The sequence below is a fragment of the Callospermophilus lateralis genome, unplaced genomic scaffold (assembly GCF_048772815.1).
Source record: "Callospermophilus lateralis isolate mCalLat2 unplaced genomic scaffold, mCalLat2.hap1 Scaffold_63, whole genome shotgun sequence".
NCBI classification, from domain to species: Eukaryota; Metazoa; Chordata; class Mammalia; order Rodentia; family Sciuridae; genus Callospermophilus; species Callospermophilus lateralis.
The window spans coordinates 17,236,862-17,259,950 of NW_027514713.1; the positions used below are offsets into that span (position 1 = coordinate 17,236,862).

General features: G+C 48.4%; 1 pseudogene; it reads left to right on the forward strand.

Moving 5' to 3' along the window:
• Positions 1 to 4,243: 4,243 nt before the first annotated feature.
• Positions 4,244 to 22,554, forward strand: LOC143389652 (myelin protein zero-like protein 1; annotated as a pseudogene).
• Positions 22,555 to 23,089: the final 535 nt, after the last annotated feature.

The following is a 23,089-nucleotide window of genomic DNA, read 5'->3' on the forward strand; positions in this document are numbered from 1 at the left end:
AAATCCTTCAGTTGTATCAGATTATCCTTGTCTTTCATACTATCAGAGCCCAACATAAGCATATGTATACATTGTTTAAATGCAAGATTATATACAGATTGTTTGTTTCTTAGTACCAGGGATTGAACTCAGGGCCACTTTACCACTGAGCCACGTCCTGAGCCCTTTATATTTTGAAACAGGGTCTTGCTAAGATGCTCAGGGTCTCTCTCATTAAGTTGCTAAGGCTGGCTTTGAACTTGCAGTCCTCCTGCCTCAGCCCTCTGGAGTCACTGGGATTACAGACACAACTGCCATTCCTGGCTGTTTCTTCTTTTCAGTCTCTAGCTGTTGTGCTTCTAGTCTTTGGTATATGTTCACTCCAGCAAATGACAGGCAGTGAATTAATGTTTTTCACTACCAGGGTGCATATTAGCATGGGCCCATGTTCAAGAACTTCCCAGTTCTTGGTGGGTGAGTTCCCTGCTGATGAATGGAACTCCCCTTGCACCCCAGACAAGTACATGAGAAGAGGACACTGGAAAGTCTCAGTTCCTGGTAGTGATGGAGGCTCCGGCCAGGGCCAGCACACAAACCTGGACCCATTTTGATGAATTTTCTGTGGCTTCAAAAGCATGCAACTAGTGAAGTCACACAGAGCCTCACACTCAAAAGGGTCCTGCAGTGAACTTGGAGTTGTCTTAGAATTCTGCACTATTTTATCTCTCAATTTGTATTTTGTATGTGAAGTCTATGACAGGACTGTGGAGTATGTGCGGGAACTTGGAGGGCAGCTCAGATAAAGTTGTGACCCCTGCCAAGCCCATGCATCCCAGGACAGGTTTTGGCCTGCCACTCTTTACCCCTTGGTCCTCTGGGCCTTCCCACCTGTGAGTGTTGCCCTTGCCCTTTGCCCCTCTGGGTTTAGCACAGGCCCAGCAGGGCCTTGGGAAGGTCAGGGTCAGGGTGTGCCCTGGAGCACTACAGCAAGTCAATGGCCAACTCTGCAGGATCCTCTTTCCCTCCTCACCTTGGTACCAAGTACTTTTCCCCTTGTGGCTTGGGCTCTGCAAATTATGTGGCAATATACTGTTTGGGTGATTGGTAGCAAGTGCCTTGGGAAATGTTAGGGCTAAAGTCATATTGTCTTGCTCTGTGTTCCAGAGTTTGGGTATGATCCATCCTTTGTACTTTATTCTAGAGCAAGCCCCAAATCACTCTCTAAGAAAAGCGTTGTTTGTGCTATCAAGGGACATCCTGTGGCTCACCTCCCAACTGTCCTGAGGCCATAGATGAGGGAGGTGTGATTAGGCATCTCAGTTTTTACAACTGTTAAAATGTCATGTCAGGATGTAGGTCTACCTTGGTAAGCCACACACACCACACTGGCAGAGAACATTACTGAAAATGTTTGCAAACCAGTGTTTATCAGTGCAGCTGAGGGTAGGGTTATTTGTGAAAGGTGATTTCAGTGACATGGCTATGATGTGTTCCCTGAGCTTTGCCTTGTTTTGCCCTTGATTCAGCTTTGCACTTGGATCATCAGCTGGGTTCCTTACACAGTGTCTCTTTTGCACTCCGCTGCTGGGTCCGGTCAGCATTGAACAGTGTTGAACAGTTTTTCCTTACAGATTGCCTTACAGCCTCTCCTTTCCAAGGAAGGCAGACCTCACTGAGCACTTACACTCAGCCCCAGTGCAGCAGCCTGGCAGAAGGCAGATGATGTGCTCCTCCTGAGACAGTGCTGTGGCAGACATCAGTGAAGGCAGGCGTGGCCTGAGTCCCTTTGGACATGTAGTGAACAGAACCAAAACTGCTGGGCTCATCCCAGGTGCAGTAGTGGCTACAAAGAAGGAGAAGCCAACATCTCATTCCATAGACATTTTAATTTTTGTCCAGAATCACTCTGGCTCACAAGTAGACCTAAATGTTGTTACAGCTGCTTATTTATCAAATGTATATGGAGGAGTGCTTGCCTCGCAAGGGCCAGCCCTGGGTTCCATTCCCAGCACTGGAAAAAAATGTATATAGAGCTCATACTTGGCCAGCTACTATGCTGAGTCCTTTGTGAATATTAACTCCTTTTGGTCCTGTAATTAGCTCATGGATTCAGTACTAGAGGTGGCACTTCCCTGATTTGACATGCTTGGAACCAGAAATGTTTCAGATTTCATGTTTCTTCTTTTTTTTATTTGGAGATATTTGCATGTGCATGATGAGGTATCTTAGGGTGTGCTCCAAGTATGGACATGAAATTTACTCATGTTTCATACCCACCTTGTACACAGAGCTTGAAGTCTTCTTATATAGTTTTGTTTTGTTTTGGGACTGGGGATTAAACTTGGAGACATTCAACCACTGAGCCATATCCCAGCCCTGTTTTGTATTTTATTTAGAGTTGCTTAGTGCCTTGCCATTGCTGAGGCTGGCTTTGAACTCACGGTTTTCTTGCCTCAGCCTCCCGAGCCACTGGGATTATAGGTGTGCACCACTGGGCCCAGCCTTATATAGTATTTTTGATCTCCTGTGTTTTGACGGTGATATGTCACTGGAGGTTTGATATACAATTTTCCAATTGTAGTGTCATTTTTGTGCTCAACAAAACTTCACATTTTGGGCATTTTGAATTTTCCCAAAGTTATATGTCATTTTTGTTGTCTCAGGCAGTGAGACAGTCTGTGTCTTCCATAGTTCAGGAAAAACTTTGAAATGTTTTTTAAAAAAAAAACTTACCTTACCAGTGGGGCAACTTTTGATGTGCAAAACAAATAATATTCATTAGAAGGTATATCTACACACAATCACACTCCTCTTCCACCGTACATGGGTTAAATCCAGGAACTCTTTACCACTGAGCTAAGTCCCCAGCCCTTTTTATTTTCTAATTTACTTAGTGACTGCGTCCTGCTCAATTGCAAAGGCAAGAGCCCCTGCCCTGGCTCTTCCATATATATTTGGATACAAGTGACTTATCAGACTTTTTATTTATTTGCAAATAAATATTTCCACTGTTTTATGGAAATTTTCTCCCGTTTTGTTGATATTTTGAAGCATGGAAGTTTTCAATTTAGATTTTAAGTTCTGTTGATTTGTTTTTTTTCTTTCTTGCTCATGCTTTTGGTATCATATCTAAGAAGTTATTGCCCAATATTACAAAATCTTGCTCCTATGTCTTCTAGTTTGGCTCTTAACAGTAGCATCTATGATCCATTGGAGTTAACTTTTGTTTTGTTTAATATAGTTTTGTTTTGGTACCTTATTTGGTGTGTATAGTTTGCTTTTTTTTACTTAATAATATGCCTTGGAGATCATTCCATGTCTCCACTAAACTTCCTGATTCCTTCTTCCTTCTTTGGGTGCTGTGACATTCCCTTGAGGGCATATACCCTTACATTTCTTAAACAGGCTGGGCGAGGTAGCACATGCCTGTAATCCCTGTGGCTCGGGAGGCTGAGGAAGGTGGTTGAGGAAGGAGGTTCAGGAGTTCAGAGCCAGCCTCAGCAACTTAGTGAGGCCCTTAGAATCTGAGTAAGATTCAGTCACTAGAATAAAATATTTATTTTTTAAAAGGGGTGAGGCTGGGGATATGGTTCAATTCCTGGTACCCCTCCAAAAAAAAAGTTGCTTGAGCAGCCCCTGTTGCTGGAAATTTTTGTAAATATTTGGGTTTTTGAAAATTATTTCAAAATGTCAACGTGGCGTGAAAAGTTATTCCATGGGGCTGGGGTTGTGGCTCAGCAACAGAGTGCTTGCTTAGCACATGCGAGGCCCTGGGTTTGATCCTCAATACCACATATAAATAAATAAAGTATTGTGTTCAACTCCAACTAAAAAATAAATATTAATATTTATTTATTCCGTAATAACCTCCTCAAAAAACAGTTTAAACCATTTGGCAGACTTGGTTGTTGTAGACAGATGGTTGTTGTAGACAGTTCTCCTATCCAGAGGCCTTTGGTAAGCCCCAGCCCTCTGGAGAACCGCCCTGAGGAATTCAAGAGGCTTCTTTTCTTTGAAGAATCCCGAGGAGTCAGGGGGCAGGACATCAGTTATCTGAAAGTGACTGGGACTTACCTCTAGGAGAAGCAGGTCCCTGCAGGGCTGTGTCCTCACTGATCTGGTTCCAGATGACTGACCCTGCACTTGGCTAGTTGTGTGTAAATCAAGTGATAGCAATCTCAACTTGGATCAATACCTCCAGCCACAGGGTAGGCCCTAAATACCCAGAGATTATGAAACCCGGGTTTCTGTTAAGAGGTCGGTTATGGGTAAATCCTGAAATTGGCCAAAGTTGGACTGATCTGCAGAAACTTATCTGACCAGGAGAAAGTAAACAGAACAGGCCAGTGGGAAGCTCAGATCACTGATGAAGTCATCCCCTCAAGCCCCTGCTACTGCTAACAGTTCTTCACTGAGAGACTGTGAGCTCTTCTTTTATGCACTGGTCATATTAGCATGATAACATAAAAAAGAACTTTGGAATTATTCAAATCCTATTCCTGTTCAGTAAATTAACCTTTTGGGCTAGAGTTTTTTCATTTGTAAAATGAACATGCACTGAATTTGATTCCAAACCTGCAGTAGATTAAAGAATTTACTTAGGATGTCTGTGTGGTACATACTTGTAATCCCAGCTGCTTAGGAGGCTGAGGCTGGAAGATGGCAATTTTGGGGCCAGCCTAAGCAATTTAGACAGACCTCATCCAAATAAAATAAAATAAAATAAAATAAAATACACTTTTTAAAAATGTTTTACTTACTTATTTATTTTGTGGTACTGGGGATTGAACCCAGGGACGCTTTACCACTGAGCTACATTCCCAGCTTTCTTATTTTTTATTTTGAGACAGGGTCTGGCTGAGCTGCCCAGGCTGGCCTTGAACTTGTAATCTTACCTCTGCTGTCTGAGTTTCTGGAGTTACAGGTGTGCCCCAATGTGCCTGACTAAAAAAATAAATAACAGACAAATTTAAAAAGTGAAACTTACAGAGGTGCCTCAGGGGCTTCTGAACAGCACAGCTGACCTGATCCAATGCTGCAGAGAGTAAGAAAGTTAAAAGAATTTCCACAAAGTTCAAGGCTCTCTCAGCCTTGCAGAGCCAAGCTTCCCCAGAAGGCCTCACTAGGTTACAGCATGTTCCTGGTGGCCACATAAGTTCCAGGTTATCAAGTAAAGGTTAAATGGAAAACGGCATTATTTTTCTTATTTTTGATTTAAATTTAATTTCAGACTTACAGAAAAGTCATGAAAGAGTGCAAAGAATACCATCTGTGCTTCACTTGGATTCTGCAGATTATCATTTTTTTCCACTGGCTCAGTCTCTCCTCTCTCTGGGCTCAGGAGCAAAGGAGCCGTGTTCTTCCTGGACACTAAGGACATGGTCTTTGTAACCACAGGGTCATGATGGGAGTCAAAAAATGATCCTGGAGCATGGTGCTGACTAACATGCCACTCAGGTCAGGTTGCTGTGCCCTTTAGGGCAGCAGCAAGTCCCGAGCACGTGCCTCCTCCTCCCGCCCCCACCCCCCAGCTCTTTCCTCACCCTTAGTTTGTGACGCTTCCTCTTTGTCTTTAGAATTTTTCATTGACTATTATGTGGTAGGTGGACGCTGGGCAGGTGTGGACGCTCAGCGGGTCATCCGCACTGGCAGGAGGCCACATGGTGAGTCCTGGGTGGTATGATCTGCAGAACCGTGCTGCTGCTTGTTCCATTCCTGGGGCCCTTCTCTTCACTGAAAGAACTGTTTTTTCTCCTTTGGAATTCCTGACTATCTTGTGGGGAACGTTTTGAAACTATGTAAAGGTCTTGTTTCTCCCCAAACATTGTACTCACACTGGATTGCCTTTTTATGAAGACAGAAGAAAGCAAAACTCCTCAGCAAGATTTCCATCAAAATGACTGTGGTGGTGAAAAATGTAACTTGTATAGCATTTGATAACTATCAGGTGGAATTCCTTAGTACTCACTATGTTAAAGACTTCAGGTCTTTGTGACCCTTTCTTTTCAAAACATCCTATATCTAAGGCGGACTCAGACTCATGACTCACGTGGTATGATTTTGTGAGTGCTGTTGTCTGTGATAGATGAGTTACTCCCACCACTTTTGTATTTGTCTACTATCAAGGGTGTAATAAAATAAACAAAAATGCTTTTAGAAAAGATTGATTCTAAGTGTCTCTTCTTTTCCTCCTTTTTCTGTGTATCTGCCAATCTCAACCAAAGACTTTTACTTTATTGCCCACCTAAAAATCCCCAGCGGTGTTTCAGTTCCAACTCTTCATCCAATCTAAGCCTTCCCCTTCAACTTAAGAACTTTACTCTCTTCAGTCAAATTAACCTACATAATTTGCTTTTAAACACCAACTTATGTTTTTCTCTTTCTGCAAAGTGCCCTTCCAGTCTGTCTTGATTCTGTCTGTTCACATTCCAGATAAAATCAAGGGCATCTCCATAAAGGGAGCCTGACCTCTCCTTTAATAGTGACTTCAACTGCACATGATCTGTTTGGTACTGTAGGGGAGATGATGCAGGAGGGACTTACACAGGGAAAACAGTGGTATAAATGACATGTCAGATACAGACCAGAGGTCCATAAACTCTCTCCCACAGGCCGTTTTCTGGTGTTCTGCATTTGACTAGACCCTGCACATAGCATACACACAGCACTTTTCAGTACACATTACCATGTGTGTGTCCATGTGTGGTAGCTAATGAGGCTGCATCCCCATAGAACCCAACATTTATTAGCTATTCAAAAAAGAGGTGTTTTGTTGACTTTTTTTTAACTTTTTTTGGTATTGAGGATGGAATCCAGGGATACTTTACCACTGAGCAACATTCCCAGCCCTTTTTTAAAAATTATTATTTTTTTTTAAATTTTGAGACAGGGTCTTGCTCAATTGCTGAAGCTGGCCTCAGAGTTGTGAGCCTCATGTCTCAGCCTCCCCAGTTGCTAGGATTAGAGGCATGTACCACACCCCCATTCATTATCCTTTTTTGTTCTGGTGAAGCCTTCTCACAAAAGGATGGGGGACAGTTGTTTCCATTCTTCATGTTTTAATTCATGTCTAAGTGTGAGTGTTTACACTTGGAGCCCTTTCTGGCAGTGAGAAATTGGTGCTGATTAGTTTGGATGCCTTTACTAGATTTCCCTAGGAGTGAAGGAGCACTTCACTGGGATTCAGGGCTCATTTGAGGGTAAATTGTTTATTGTAGTAAAACATACATAGGTGCTTCTGTTTCATTAACCAAAGCTTTACGTTATAGGGATCTTCATATCTGCCTGTCATCTGTTTTAAATGTTTGACAGCTGTCTGGTCATCCGCAGCTGGTGTTGGGGCACAGAGGCTGAGCCAGGCTCCTGCCAGGAGATGGGGGTCCCACAGGAGCTAGGGTTAACTGTGGAGCTGGTAATTAAAGTGAGTTTGCTTCAGTGGACGGTAGCCATGGTGTGCACAGGGAGTGCTGAGTACTGAGGTGAAGGGGTGGCCACTGGGGGCTTCAGCAGTCAGGCAGGCAGAGGGTCCTAGAGGCAGGCCTGGCCTTGGGATGGGTGGAAACCAGCTTTGTGTGGCCAGAGGAGCACGCACTGGGGCTTGTTGGTGCCAGACAAGGACTATGGGCTCTGGGAGGCATGCAGGAGATTTTCACCTGGGTTTAAACGAGAAACAGGTACATACAGGTTAGCAGTAAGCTGGAGTTTACCCAGAGCCCGCCAAAGGATAACCCAGCAATGGACCAGCTCCATTTGAGTCACTCCCCATGTGGGGAGGATGCCACCAGCCTATCTGTGGCCATTGGGCTAACTCTGCATGCCAGTGTGGTTCTGAAATGGCAGGGTTTTGTTAGTTCTCTTGTAAACAGTTACTGATTCAGAAGGTCATAGTGCACTGCTTTGGTCTTTGAGAAGTTCAGGTCCAAGCCTGTCCTGCTCACCAGGCGCAGTCTTGTTCAGGAGCTTTGGGTTCCCACATCTCACTGGTGTGCTGGAGGGTGGTCCTGTGTTTCGAATCACCCCAGGGCGTTTAAAAGGTCCAAATGCCCAGGCCACACCCCATACCAATTAAATCAGAGAGGGGAGAGGTGGCAGTGGGACCCAGCAGTAGTAATCTTTTTAATAGACTTTATCTTCTAGAGCAGTTTCAAGTTTACAACAAAATTGAGCGGAAGACACAGAGGTGACCCATAGTTTCCTGCCCACAGGCCCCCCAGAGAACATGGTGTCCCCATAGGGATCACGCTTGCTGCTGTGTGTTTCATGGATGTGGTCCGTGGTGTCGCGATGCCTCTGCCATTATGGGGTCTCACATAGAATGGCTCATTACTTTTCAGTGGTTTCAGTTTGATGGTTTTTCCTCTCTTTTGGGCTGTATTTTGGGGTGAGGCATAACCCTGTTGCTGTCAGCCCAGGTGTCCTTCAGTCTCTTGTTCTGTCACTGCGATGGTGTTTTGTATTGAGCTCTCTAACGTGCTGTGAACCACCATCTGGGAGCTCAGGGACATAGGTTGAAGGTGCAGCAGTGGTTCTTGGCTTGAGGAGTCTTTAAGTCCCTCGAGCCCTGGGAAGTGTGAAGTAGGAGTATGTGTCACCTATCAGACAAGCCCCAGAGCACTCGACACGGATGGTAAGACAGACTGCTACAGCTTATTAAATTGTCTGACTTTGTACCCAATGTGTCTTATTTTCATCTGCTATGGTGAGAAAATGTTCAGGTACCTGGTGCAGACTGTCGGGCTGTGCCACCAGTGACTCTGGCACTGATGTGTAGACTCTAGTCTTCCACGCAGCCCCACCTCACGTAACAGCGCCCCAGTCAGGGCCAGGATCCAGCTGCTGCGGCTGCACTGGAGGTGTTTGTCCCCACTGGGCTGTCAGGACCCAGGGGCTGAGGCTGAGTCCTAGCTTGTGTGGGAAGAACGAATGGCTGATTGAGGAAAGGGAATCAGTCACCAGAGAGAGCAAAGCAGATGTTGAGGGCCAGGAAGGAACACCAGGGCTTGCAGGGACCTTGATTAGTCCATGACTGGCCCAATTCAGGACCTTTTGGACATTGCTCATTTCAGAAACAGAAAGGTCTTTGAGGCTGGGGTCGTGGCCCGCTGGCCATAGATCATGGAGAAGGAATTGGCCTGGCTTGGTGACCCTATCTGTGAGATTGCAGGCAGGAACTACCCTTTGGGAGTCCCTTGAGAGCACCGTCTCTACCTCCCTGGACCCACAGCTGCATTGCTGCGAACGCTGTGCTGTTGGCACTGACTGGAGCCACTCAGGGGTGGCAGCTTACCTTAGGGCTAAGCTTATCTGAGCTGTTTAATAGTTTTTATTCTCCTTAATTTTTTTCATTCACTTTTCCCAAAATTCAGACAGATATTTGTTGAACACATTGTGAAAGTCCAGTGTTCATCTAGCAATAAGGGTGTACACACTGGTGAACGGGGACACCATCCCTGCATTCTGATGGCCACAGACATTGATCCTTCAGCAGAGTGTGAGCCAACAGGGGAGGACAGGATGTGGGGGGGCTCAGGGTGGGGGCTCAGGGCAGATGCTGGAGGAAATTGCTTTGAGTTTGGGCCTGCAGCATAATTTCAGACAGAGTGGAGCGGAGTGTGTTCCTGACAGTGAAAAGCTGGTTTATTAATGTGTAGGGCTCACGGGATGGAGTGTGTTTTTGTTGCCTTTCCTCACACCAGCCTGCTCTGGCCCGGGGAGCCATTCCTCCAGCTCTGTGTTCAGTGCGTATCTCACTCCGCTCTTTTAGTGTCTTTTAAGAGGCCACATCTGTGCTTGTTAGGAGATGTTGCAGTGTCAGACTGTCACGGCATAGCGAGAGAAGAGAGACAGGCCACAGTTGCTCAGTGGCTCAGGGAGATATCCTGACCACATCAAAGTGCTTCAAACAATTTTTCAAACAAAACCCTCTTTCAGTTTCAAGGAAGTACCAGGACCTGTTATAAAGATAAGGATCTTACAAACCACCATACTGCAGGTGGACGCTGCCACGAAGTGACCGGCCAGCTGGGCGCCAGGCCAGCCTCGACTGCCCCAGTGATTTCTTCATGGTGATGCTGCTCAGTACATTTCCAGTGACTTCACGGTGTGACAGCTAGAATCACTCGGAGGAAGCTCAACCTGGCGGGAAGCTGGGCGCCACCGTTGCTTTTGTGTTACTTTAATAATTCAGAATGTTGAAATGGGCTGCCTTGGGAAATAGCCTCTTGGGTGAACTATTTCCAAATTTGCTTTTGTCTTTGTTATGATGGGCGTTGTTTTGTATTCTGTCTTTTCTTCATTCTTTTTTCTTTCTAAAATGTCCTGTGTCTCCATCTACCATGTAGGAACATCAAGCTCTGAATGTCAGTCAGTCATGGGAGGGATGACACCGGCCAGCTGGCCCTGAGGACCTATTGACTGCTTCTCAGATGGCTTTTTAGGTGTCGTTGGTTGGGCTGGGTCCAGGCTTGAGTGGCACTGTAACTTTTGACTACATGCTGCCTTTTAGTGGTGAGGTGCATGTTAGAAGCCCTGTTCTCTGGACAATGCTAAGGGAAGGGTCCTTTTGGTTCTGATTTTGTTCCTTCTATTTAAACTCTGGCATGACTCAGCAGACTTCTGCTCCTGGGAGAAGGCCCAGGGAGAAAGCTGGCCCACCCACGTCACCACACAGGGCTCCTACATATGGGGGCTTATGTGTAATGAGGACCTAGAGCTGACTGTCAATTCTCACTTTACTTCATTCCCTAGGCTGCTGGTTTTCCCAGAAGTCAGCAGGAAGCTTGCTTCTTCTCTCTGTGAGGTTCTGGGCCAAGGCTGGAATCATGTCACAGCCTTCTTGGCCACTGTGCCATAATTGCAAATCCTAGGCTTGAAAAAAATCTGTTCTTATTCAGACTGGGATTCCAGTCTTCAGTGACATGGAATGTAGACTAGAACAGTACTTTCTGTATATCTCAGTGTTCTTTATGTTTGCATTTTCACCATTTTAATGAGCCCGTAAAACCTCCCTTTTATGGCTCTGAGGGGAGCTGCCTGAATCCACAATACTTTTACTATGTATTTCCATAATACTCTCAGTGACTTAAGAAGGTGGGGGTGGGGCTGGACAAAGTGCACCATTCCCAATTGCTTAAGAAACCGGTGAAATCGTGCCTTGCTTGAGCTGCATGGAATGCAGGCTGAGGGGGAAACTTGTGTGCAGTTTCTCTTTCCCACACAGGACAGCATCTCTAACAGATGCTGTTCACAGTCACATGCACTTGGTCAGGGACTGCTGCAGCGAGCTTGGCCAAAGTCCTTTGGATTTCAGGCTGGGGGTACGGCATGGTGGTGGAGTGCTTGCTAGCATGCATGAGGCCCTGGGTTCAATCCTGAGCACCACAAAGAGAGACAGGAAAAGGCATTTGGATTCTGCAGACAGTGAGGTGCATGGAAATCATGTGCACCTTGAAGCAAGCGTTCCCACTGAACCCTCCCTACCTGAGGCATTCTCTTCCTTGTCCCCCATAGTGTCACAGTGTCTCAGGGCTCCCAGTCTCCCCATCCACAGCATCCTCTGTCCTGAGATACCTTAGTCAATGGTCACCTTCATCACAAGGTGACCAAAGTGGTTGCTGGAGCCTGAGTAAGATGGTGGGAGATGAGGTCTGAGAGGTTTGCGAGACTTGGCCACAGAATGCAAGGACTGAGCCCATCCCGACATGGAAACCATGGAGAGCTTGAGCAGAGACAGGATCTAACTTCTGTCTCTCACATCATTCCTCTGGCCCTGTGGACCACCATGCCCAGTGGGTAAGACACCAGTGTGCCCAGTGAGTAAGGCCCTGCAGCAGTCTACAAGCAAGACCACAACTTGGTGGGGCAGGGAGCTTCGTGCTCTAGTCACGGGTCTCAGTAGAGATCATCTGATTTGCCCACAGCTTTGGAGGCCGTGGTGAGCAGAAGTCAGGTAAGGGTCCCAGCCCCTGGAAGGCTGGTTGCCATGTGCTGAGGGAGAAGAGGATGGGAAGGTACATTGAGGGGTGGGACTCAGGATCTGAGTTTGAGGCAGCCAAGTGACGCTGGTAAGGGGCAAAGCATGTGCTTGGCATGTGGAGCTGCTTGGAGTCTGAGCCTGGGTGAATGAGCAGAGGAGTGTTGACTAGTGCTCAGGGAATGACAGGGACAGAAGAGGTCAGGGAGAGCAGGGAAGGAGCGGCAATAGGATAGGAATAGAATCAAGGGGGAGCGGGATCCAGAAGTAGGTCTGTAAGACGAGCTGAGAACGAACCCCCTGATCTAACCACCTGGAGGTCGCGGAAGCCCCTGAGAAGGACAGCACCAGTGTAGTCGCCAGTGTGGTCGTGGAGGTGAAAGCTGAATATCCACATTCAGGAGAAAATGGGAGACTGGACACGGTGAGCAAGGCACACAGTTCTTTTAAGATTTGTAAATAGAGGACGAAAGGGCCACAGCTGCAGGGTTGAGCTTTGCCCTTAAAACTGGGATTGAGTGTGAATGTGGCACTTAAATGGCTGGCAGTGGTGATTTCACAGCCAAAGGAAAGGTCAGGGGCAAGAGGGAGAATTGCCGAATGGGCGTCCTCGGGTGGCAGAGCAGAGAAGCTGCAGGTGGTTCTACAAAGACCACCCGCTTGCCTGTGGCGGGAAGGCAGGACCTGTGGGCAGATGCTGTGGGGGCAGAGGTGGCTTGGGGGTGTGAGAAGTTCCCTTCCCGGTGTTCAGTTTCTCAGGGAAACAGGAAGTCAGTCAGTAGTAAGAAGGAGAAGCTGGCAGAAGTGGAGATTTGGAGGAAAGTGGGCTGGGAAGGGCTTTTCTGCATCCCAGATTGCCTCATGCTGAGAATGAAAACGGGAAAAGTACCCTCTGGCCTGCCTGGTGCCAGGGAATCTCAACTTGATGTTCTCTGGCCAGCACAGCCTGGCGAATCTTCATGTGGGTGTCACTGGCTTTTGTTGCAGTGAGACAGAACCGAATTATTGGGACAGGCAGAGAAATTCAGCTGGTTCTCCTGGTTCGATCAAGCTGCGTGAATTCGCTTTTCCTTTTTATATTCTTGGCTTTCTTATTAGGCTGGTGGACAGCTGAGTCTGGCCAGCTGGATCCAGGCACTCTCCCTGGTCTGGATGCAGTGATGAGTGGATTGGACATGTGGACGGACTGCTGGACGCATTAGGAGCTTTTCATGAGAGGCAGGGCTGTTGGGAGTGGCTGAAGCACACTTGGTATGCAGGAGTTGCAGGTTGTCCCCACACCAAGTGAGAAAGGCAGGGTCTCCTGGAGGTCAGCGACCGCCTGTGGAGGGTGAAGGCCACCCTGTGGCTGTGTGCTTTGGAGGCTGGGCAGGGAAGCAGTGCATACAGGAGGACTTGGGAAGCGTGTGCTGGGTGGCTGGGGGACGGTGGGCTTTAGCTTCAGACCTGGCAGCAGGATCAGTGAACCAGGTGGCAGGGGCACTGGGAAGCTAGGAGGAGATGTCAAAAAGCCTGACTGTGAGGACTGGCGAGGATGCAGGCCCTGACACAGAGTCTAGAGCACCGGGACTCAGTCCCAACACTTGACTGTGCTCCAAACATTCCCCTACAACACAGCACCATCTGGCCCAGTTGTCAGCAATGCCGAGCCAGAAAAACCTGGGTTTAGGTGTGGCCATTGGGGTGACTGGCAGGGGTAGGCCCAGTCTTAGCCAGATCACCAGAAAAGGGAAGGTAAATACGGAAACCAGGAGCTGACTAATGGCCAGGGCTAATGGCCAGGGCAGCCAGAGCACCCTGGGGAGGACGATGGTCAGCAGGGGATGAGGGAAATGTGCTCACTGGTTGGAGTCCCTTCCTCTTTCTGGAACTAGCCGATCATCTAGATTTGGACTCAGTCCTGGCTCCAAGAGCTGTGTGTTCCCATTAGCCAGAGTGATGGGATGGTTCAAATGAAAGGCACAAACTAGTAACCAGCTTTGGTGCAACTAGGTCGGGCCTAGAGTGCCTAAAGCCGGTTAGGCATATTGGATAGTATTTCTGCTCAAAATCATTAACTGTAAACGTGGCTTCTTCGCCTCGAGCCCACAGCTCTGCAGCCAGGCCTTGATCTGGCTCAAGAATCCCTAAGAAACTTGTTTGTGGACTTTAAAGCCTGGCTTCCCTTGTAGGGTTCTCTGTGGAGACAACTAGTCAACAGGGCAGAGTGAGTCAGGGCTGCTAACTAGCCCCTTCCTGCATGAACTGGCTAACCGGCTCTCCTGGCTTCCTGCTTGGTTCTGAACTCCAGTGCCCAGGGCTGCTTTTCTGCCTACCCACAATAGCAAGGAACTTCTTTTGTTTGCTTCTGGTCTGAACGAAGGGCTTGTTTTGAGGTTTGGACCATAAATAATAATCTATTGTTCCCTATAATAGTAATCCACCCTCTTTTAGCAGAAAAAAAAATCTGCTTGATGTAGTGTGACTATCAGTTTATTTAAAAGAATAGCCAAAAGTGCCTACTGTGTCCTGAGAATAAATATTCAGAAGATGGTTGGGAGGAATGGGGGAGTGCCCTCTTCTCTCTGGCCAGAATCATCCTTAAGGCCTCAGTAAGATTCTGAAACTGACCATCAGTCCTGGCAACAGTATCGCTCCTTTTCTGCCTGTTACGTTTTAAGAATCATCAGAACACTGCACATATTCACTATCAACAGCTTGTTTTAAAATATCTCATTTTGAAGGGCTGGGTGAGTTTAAGCTAAGAATTTTAAAGAGCCTCAAGGAGCAGTCGAGCTCAGTGCGCCAGGGTGTGTTTTGCCCACCGAAGCTTTTCCATTAGCTGAGCCCAGGACATGGCAGCGAAAACATCCATTGCTGGCTGCATGAACACAGCTCTGTTCCCAGGATCTAAAATCAGAGGCCACTGCAGGAACTATTATGGATTGCTGCTAAAATGGGAATCTTCACTCAAAAAAACAGACTCAAACTAAGTGAAGGTTAGAAAGAAACGTATATGGCCTTAAAATTCTTAGCTTAAAAACATATAGTTCAATGTTTTAAATGTAGGTGAAGAAAGTTCCTGGGGCAAATCTGAGAGCTGCTTAGAGGAGTAGGATGTGCCTCACTTTGCCACAGACAGGCCACGGGGGCTGCTGCCGGCTCTCACGTGGCAGTGGAAGTGAACTTTGCCAGCTGGGAGGGGCCGTCTGAAAAGGCTACATGCTGGTTCCAGCTGTAGAGTGTCTGGCAAAGGTAGAAATAGGCTGAGAAAGGTCACCAGGGACTTGGGGGCAGTGAACCAGGGCCCAGCTGTAGAGATGCTGTGTGTGGCACTGTGACAGTGGACACATGTCATGGTACCCAAAGAGTACACACAGAGTGGCCCTCACGTGAGCTGTGCGCCTTAGTCAGCATTTCTGTGATGGGGTTGCTGACCAGCTGAGAACAACATGACTAATGGAAGACGGTGGGGACATTTGTGAGAATTCTCCACTTCCCATTTAATCTGTAAACCTAAAACTGCTTTTAAAACGTCTGTTGTTTCTGAAAACATATATGTTAGGTTTAGTAAAACTGATAAAACTTACACAGAGATGAAAAACTGTGCTCTATATGTGTAATAGGAATTGGAAAGCATTCTGCTGTCAAAAATTTAAAAAAGAGAGTACCTAAAAAAAAACAAAAACAAAAAAACCTTTAAAAACTTAAGACCATCAGCAGTTACTCTGTAGGAAATCTTTAGAATATCCTGCCAGAAACTTATAGTTCTGTTTTGCTTTTTGTTTTAATCTTCTTATTTTTTTGGTTGGATTCTTTTTTTTTTCTTTTTCTTTTTTTTTTTGGGGGGGGGGGGAACTGGTGGTCAAACCCAGGGTTTGCAAGGCAAACATTTTGCCACTGAGCTACATTCCAGCCCCTGTTTTACTTTTTTAGTTTTAGTTTTGAGACAGGTTCCATGGGTGTATGGAGCTTGCTTGCCCTGCCCCGGCCTCCTGAGTTGCTGGGCATAGGGGAACGCACCACCCTGCTCTGCAGGGTGGTGTGACAGCAGTGAGTTTCTGTGTCTGCTGACCTCCTTGTGTCTTCTGTGTCATCTGGTGAGTGTGCACGTGGTAGTCACACCAAGCCTCATTGCTGTGCTTTCCTTCTCTCCAGGGACAGCTGGTGTGTTGGCCTTGGAGGTGTACACACCCAAAGAAATCTTTGTGGCAAACAGGACACAGGGGGAGCTGCTGTGCAACTTCAAGTCCACTAACGTGACCGGCTGGTTGACGTCCGTCTCCTGGAGCTACCAGCCCGAGGGGGATGACACTACAGTGTCGGTAGAAGTGCCCTCTGCCCCACCAGGCTTGCCACAGGCTTCTGTCCTGATGTCCTGTGAGGACAGTCCATTCTTCGACTGTCCTTTTCCAGAATGAGTGTGGTCCTGGTCTGCTGTAGGCTGCAGGCTCTACTCCAGGAGAACATGAGCAGCATCTGTCCTGTTCCTGGCGCCTACTTCCCACGCCCCTCCACGGTCAAGCCCTGTTGTGAAGTCCTCTTTCCTGCATTCCCTGAGCTGACTGCATTCCCTGGTTGTGGTGTGCCTGAAGAACACTTGCCTGGTTTCCATTTCGGCTGTTTTAGGCATTCGACTTGCTCCCCTCCCACCTCCTCCTGAACCCACAATCTGACCCTGCAACAGGCATGTAGGGTCTTCAGGAAAGGCCCCAGCACGGCTTTTCTCTCACCTGTGGACGCCTAGAGAGGCAGCTGAGGGCGGAACAGGCATGGCCTGGGTGGGGGTTAGTTAGAAACTGGGCGGGTGCAGGGTGGGTGCTTATTAGACCTGGGCTGGCGGTCTGTAAAGTGGCGGTCTGTAAAGTGATGCCCCAACGTGGGACACTGGAGGGGGAAGGTCGTCAGGAGGCCCAGGGGAGAGGGCCCTCAAGGCACCACCCCCATGCACCTTGTTGTGTTGCTGTTGTCTTGTCTCACGTCCTTGGAACTTCGACCCTACTTCAGCAGTGCTATACATTTTAGGTTGTGAGCACTTTGCAGGGATAGAGTCCATCGCCCATCCTTAAGTAAGAACACCCAGAGAAGCACCGTGGTTTGAACACTGCAAAGTCCACATGCTGGGAATGTGACCCGTGTTCCTGCGTCAATGGAGTGAGAGGAGCTTGGGTGCCATCGCAAGGTGGAGCTCTCCATGGCCCTAGGGCTCCAGAGAAGAGGAAGAGGGAAGATCTGGCACTGGTGCATCTCACTGGGCAATTCCCCCAGCTGTGCCCTGATGTAGCAAGAAGTGCCCACACCTCCCCCTGGAGCTCGGATGGAAAGGCCGGCAGCAGTGACTGCCTGCTGGCTGTTGGGGTTGCCGAAGTCTGTGATCTCGGGACTTAACTTCTGGTGTTGAGAATGTGCCCTCTGCCATTGCTGAAGGGACAGAGGATTGCCAGTCCCTTGTCTATAGATCATGAGCTGCTCAGGGTCTCCTCTGGGGAAACTTCAAGTACATACAACATAGTCCTAGCGAGTGGAAGAAAAACACCATTCTGTCTGGCCAATTGGCTTAATTTTTGCATGTGGTATTGCCAAAGCTATGACTTCTGTCCCCCAGGTGAAAGCTGTTGCCCTGTACTGGAACCTAAACCTAATTTTCAGATTCCAGGACTTAGAAGAGGACGACCTCTGAGTGGCCTGTGTGGGAGGTGGGGAAGGGTGAGGTAGAGTCAGGGTGTCAGATTCATTCAGCTTCCTCATGGGGCCATGTGGGTGTGCTTATGGTTGGGACAGAGTGCAAAAGGCATGGCCTAGAGGTGCCTGCAAGAAGCCTCCCCGCAGGTAGCTATAAGGGTGAGAGCAGACTCCATGTAGAGGTCTCAAGGACCAGGGACAGAGTCATTCAGCTGCTCTAGACAGGGCGGGGGGTGCAGCCATCAGCATCGCAGGAGGGAAGACTCCATGCATGTGTTCTCTCAACAGACTGCAGCCAACTTGTGAGGCCTTCCCTCTGCTATCCTCTGAACAGGGAGTTGTTCAGTCCACAGACAATAAAGCAGGCCGGCCACATTGCCATCCTGCCACTCAGGAGCTGCACAGGAGGATCATAAGTTCAAGGCCAGCTGCAGCAGTTTGGAGAGACCTATCTCAAAATAAAATAAAAAGGGCTGGGCATGCAGCATAGTGGTTGAATGCTCCTGAGTTCAACACACAGTGCTACAAAAGAGAGGAGAGGGGGGCGGAGGAGGAGAAAGGGGAAGGAACCACCGAGCAGTACCCCAGTGCTGGAATTATCCCTGTTGTGTGGGTTGAAGAAGATCTGCATAATACAAGGCATAATGTTAAGAGCATTGCTGGAGCCGGTGAGGTGCTGCACACCTGTCATCCCAGTAGCTTGGGAGGCTGAAGCAGGAGGATCATGAGTTCAAATCCAGCCTCAGCAACTTAGCAAGACCTGTCTCAAACTATATTGAAGCCTGGACTAGAGCTCAGTGGTAGAGCAGCCCTGGGTTCAATTCTCAGTACCCCCCCACACACACACAAATAAGAATGTGCTGTTTCTGGTTCACATTTTTACCTAATCAATTTATACTCACAGTTAACTACAGAATGCAGTTACTGATTAAAGGATTCTTTATTTCTAAAATATGAGGATGCATTCAATCAGGGAGCAGGAAGACCTTGTTAGGGCCCAGCACACCTTGGACGGCTTTCCTGGTCTGTGGACCTGGGTCCCCGCATCTGTTACAGACAGCTCTACTGGTCTGTGGACCTGGGTCCCCGCGTCTGTTGCGGATGGCTCTCCTGGTCTGTTGACCTGGGTCCCCGTGTCTGACGTGCACTTGCCCTTCCCTGCCTCTCCTTCCCCCTCGGCTCGTGCGCTCTCTGGAGCAGTCGGTGTGGAGCTCTGGCCCACTCCCTTCCCACCTCATCCCTTCATGCTCTGTTTCCCTCCTCCTGAGCTCTAGCTTTGTGCCGTCCTTATCTCCAGATGCCCCAGCTGAATACAGTGAAAACAGGTGTTTTGAGAGGAGATAGACCTGTCTTACAACCTGCAGCTTGAACTTTTTAAATACTGGTTGAAAATGAGGCCTGGTTTTTCTTCTGAATTTTTACTGTTTTATTCCTGTCTTTCACTGGTTTGACCAAGGTCATCTTCATCAATTCAGTTCACAAACGTGATTCCTGCTGTGTGCTAAGGAGTGCAGAGAAGCACATCTCGTCCCCTGTCTTCTAAGGTCACAGTCCAATATAGGACACCTGCCAAGAGAACCCACTGCAGAAGGCGGCCGTGGGCAGCATTGCAGAGCTGCTACCACTGCTGGTCCAGAAATACCAGGCAAGGATAGAGATGCTGTGGGAAGGGAGGCAGACTTCTTGCTGGAAGGGCTTCTTTCCTGGGTTGAGAGTTTTTTTATTTCCTGGCAAAGAAGAGAGTGAAGGGCTTTGAGCAGGCAAGACATGACCATTCCTGAGAGGCATTCAGTAATGGAAGAGCATGAGCCTTGGCATGGAAGCTAGGCTTGAATTCCATCGGGAGGGGCTGTGACCTTGGGCAGGTCGCTGTGTTTCTGATGGTAAAGTTCCAGAGTGGCCATGGGAGTGTCAGTCGAGGAGGTGCGCATTCGTCCTGTTTCCGCATGTCTGGGAGAAGAGCACAATGCCTTGTTCTGGAGTTTCTTGGTAAGGTGCCTGGCTTTGGAAGACCGACGCTATTCCCCTCTGGAAGGAGGACACATTTGCCTACTGCCCAGTGTAGTGAAGATGCTGTGACTTTGGGGTGAGAGCTGGGCTTGCCTTCTGCCCACTATTGAAGATTTGGACTTGAGGTTGGGTGTGGTGGGGCACACCTGTAGTCCCAGCTGCTGGGGAGGCTAGGGAGGGGATCACTTGGCCAGTTCAGTACCAGCCTAGACCGCAGCAAGACCTGTCTCAGGCAACAGACAGAGATCTGGGCTCCGTCTTGGGTTCCACGGCAGTGATGCAGGGTCTGCATGTGCAGCATCTGCCCAGGCCCCTTTAGGCCGTCCCTGGGGTCTTGGAGGCAAGGGGAGCAGGTCAAAGCTTCCTGCTGCATCCTACGTAATAAGGCTCATCTCCGAGTCTTCTTCATGGAAGGAAGTCTTTGCTGGAACTGCCCTCTCACGCCCCACCAGGAAATTTGTTAGTTTGCAAGTAGGTTAAAACCTCAGACCCTTCACAGTTTCTGATGAGTATTTGAGTCAGCTTAAATGCAGGGTATATATTGGATAAATAGCAATACTAACAGTTATTTTATTTCTGCTTGTTGGTGATCATTTAGCCATTTTATATTTATTTTTATTTTTTTTAGTTGTAGATGGGTACCATACCTTTAGTTATTTACTTATTTATTTTTAGGTGGTGCTGTAGATCGAACCCAGGATCTCACACCTGCAGGGCAAGTGCTCTCCCACTGAGCCCCAGCCCCAACCCTCATTTAGCCTAGAATGTAGATTAGCCTCCACTCAGACTGGAGTCGACCAGTTGAGAGGCCACTCTGATGAGCATGACTCAGGTGTTGCTATGGAAATGTGGAGACAGGACAGGGAACAACAGATCTGGCAGCAGGGTGGGAGTCACCTGGGAAGAAGGCAGGGATCAAGGACCGCTCCAAGACTGGTGGGTCGAGTGAGTCTGAGCCCATTTTGTGCTGGATAATGTGTAAGGAACTAAGCTTATTTCCCATAGATGGAGGCTGGGCAGACCAAGATCAAGGGTTCAGCACATGGCAAGGGCCTTCTTGCCATACAGCTCCATGGCAGAGGGCTGAGGGGCAGGAGCACGTGCTCTTTTGGTTGGACCCCTTATCATGTCATGGGCCTGTCCTGAAGGTGGAGCCCGCACTTCCCAAGGCCTCCTGCTAGCCCCCTCCTGACACTTGCAAGGGAAATGAAGGCTCAGCACGAGTTCAGACAGCAGCCTCAGTCGAGATGAGATGAGTAGGCAGAAGTTTACAGCAGGTGACAAGCTCGGAGGGCAGGGTAGCCACCCGTGAAGTGGTGGGCCATCAGGTGAGAAGTCTGAAGCACAAGGACACTGTTAATGCCAGGCCAGGACATGGGCACTCACAGAATGGAGGTGGTTATGAGGTCAGGAGGTGGGTAGGGTTATCTATCAAGTCACTGTCCCCAGCACCACGTCACTTGTCCAGGAGGAATGAGAGCACAGGCCCCCAGCACAGCTGCTTGGCTTAGATCTGAGCACTGAGACTGTCCCCTTCCCATGGTGATGGGTCTGAAGGTCTTTGAGAAAGTTCACTGCTAAAAGCAGGTCTGAGGAGAGCATGAGGACGCTGGAGGATGGGGCTGGAGCTCAGCCTCCAGAGGCGGGCACCTCTGGCTTGGGTTCCACGTCTGAGACCTGTTGTGGGCATGGCATTTCTTCCATGTGGAGTCTTATGTGTGGTGAAGGGGCTCAAACCAGTGCCTCATGCAAGCCAGGCAAGCACTACTGCCGAGCCTCACCGCGGTCCATCCAGGCTCCAGGGGTTCTGCCACTGAGTGTGGCTCACTGTGCTCTTGCTCCAAATGCAGTTCTTCCACTACTCTCAAAGACAAGTGTACCTGGGCAACTACCCCCCATTTAAGGACAGAATCAGATGGGCTGGAGACCTGGACAAGAAAGATGCATCCATCAACACAGAAAACATGCAGTTCATTCACAATGGCACCTACATTTGTGACGTCAAGAACCCTCCGGACATCATTGTCCAGCCTGGGCACATCAGGCTGTACATGGTGGAGAAAGGTACTTGGCTCTTCAGCGTCTCCACAGTGGTGGCCGTCCTCTATCCCAGGCTCCACTGGGAACAAGAGTGACCTGTCGGTTGTGTTTGGAGGGAGGGCTTTAGCCAGACAGCTGTGCTGCCTGTGTCTCTGGACCTGTGGCCCACCCCCCAGCCCTGGCTGCTGGGAACTGCCCGTTGTCCAGCTGTGTCACTGATTCCCCCATCAGGAGCCTGTGGACCTGATCCTAGGGATATTGGCTTTTGAGTGTTGATTGTACAGAACCTGAATTGATAGTGGCTAGTTGTAGAGGACAGTGGGAAAGAATAAAATCAATGCTGTTTTGATGTCTTTTAGGAATAAAAATTTGACATTTCTAAAAGCAGTACAAATATTTCCCTCCCCCTTTTTTTGAGAATAAGCAGGAAATTCATGTCTACTTTGAGTAGAATGCTAAAGTCCACCTCTCAGTCTTGCTTTGGTTTTAGGACCAGGGATCAGAAGTTCTCAGTTCTGTAGTTGGTTCTTTATAGCCAATGTTTGCGTGTCCTCAGTTGGGTACCAGTGCCTATCTGGGTGATAGCTGAGTGGACAGGGAAGGTGGTACCTGGCTCGTGGGCTGGGCCCATCTGCATAGGGAGCTGCCTTCCTCCCTGCAGAGTCCTCACCGCTGTCATCTCTCTCCAGAGAGTCTGCTGCTGTTCCTGGTCTGGGTGGTGGTGGGCATAGTCACTGCTGTGTTTGTGGGTCAGCATGACCCTGTACCGAAGGAGGAACTCTAAGCGGGATTACACTGGGTAAGAGACTCTGACTCAGGAGGTAGAGAGACAAGGCAGGGTTTGCAAGTATGTGGAGAGAGCTTGTGAAGAGTGACCTGCATTGCCTCTGCACCCTAACTGGCCTTCTCCAGTCAGTGCCTCTCCTGGCTGTGGACAGGACGCTGGCCCCTGTTCTGCCGGTCCCTTTTGGACAGGGTGGACTGTACTGTTTGGGATGGTCCACTCTGCATTTGGGATTCTGAAGCTGCAGACTTCACTTGCCCTACCTGAGTTAATTTCTTAGCATTAACCTAATGAGAGTCTTCTTTCTCATTGGGTCCATACAAAACTCTGGTCAGGAAGTCCTAACGGTCCTAACCTGGTGTGATGATGTGGGGCTCCTCCTTTTAGTAATTTCCCTCCCTACTCCAAACTGGGGCAGTAAGAGTTGACAATAAAATATACCAGCAAGGGCTGGGGATGTGGCTCAGTGGTAGCGTGCTCACCTAGCATGTGTGAGGCACTGAGTTTAATTCTCTGCACCACATAAAAATAAAATAAGGATTTTGTGTCCACCTAAAAACTAAAAAATAAACATATATTTTTTAAATCTACCAGAAAGGAAAAAAAGTTTCTGTTTGTGACTTCTCACAGGACACCTTTGAGCA